Consider the following 269-nt stretch of genomic DNA (forward strand, 5'->3'; position numbering starts at 1 on the left):
GAAATGACTTCTTACATTAATTCATAGACAAATTTTTCTATCATGCATATTCAGGTCATTGTGTATGACTACCTTCTTGTATCTGGTGTTGTGTATTGTATATGTTTTATGCATGCTTATGATAGATCACTAGTTAATATAACCTCACCTATACCATGTTTGGTATCTATGAGTTCGTATTTTCATGATCTAAATGAGAGCGTATATTATATGTTGATACCTATGCAACACATTAGTATTATAAGAATCTTGAAGATTCTTCCCTTGAA

This window comes from Sinocyclocheilus rhinocerous, unplaced genomic scaffold (genome assembly GCF_001515625.1).
Source record: "Sinocyclocheilus rhinocerous isolate Xijiao unplaced genomic scaffold, SAMN03320098_v1.1 scaffold915, whole genome shotgun sequence".
NCBI lineage: Eukaryota > Metazoa > Chordata > Actinopteri > Cypriniformes > Cyprinidae > Sinocyclocheilus > Sinocyclocheilus rhinocerous.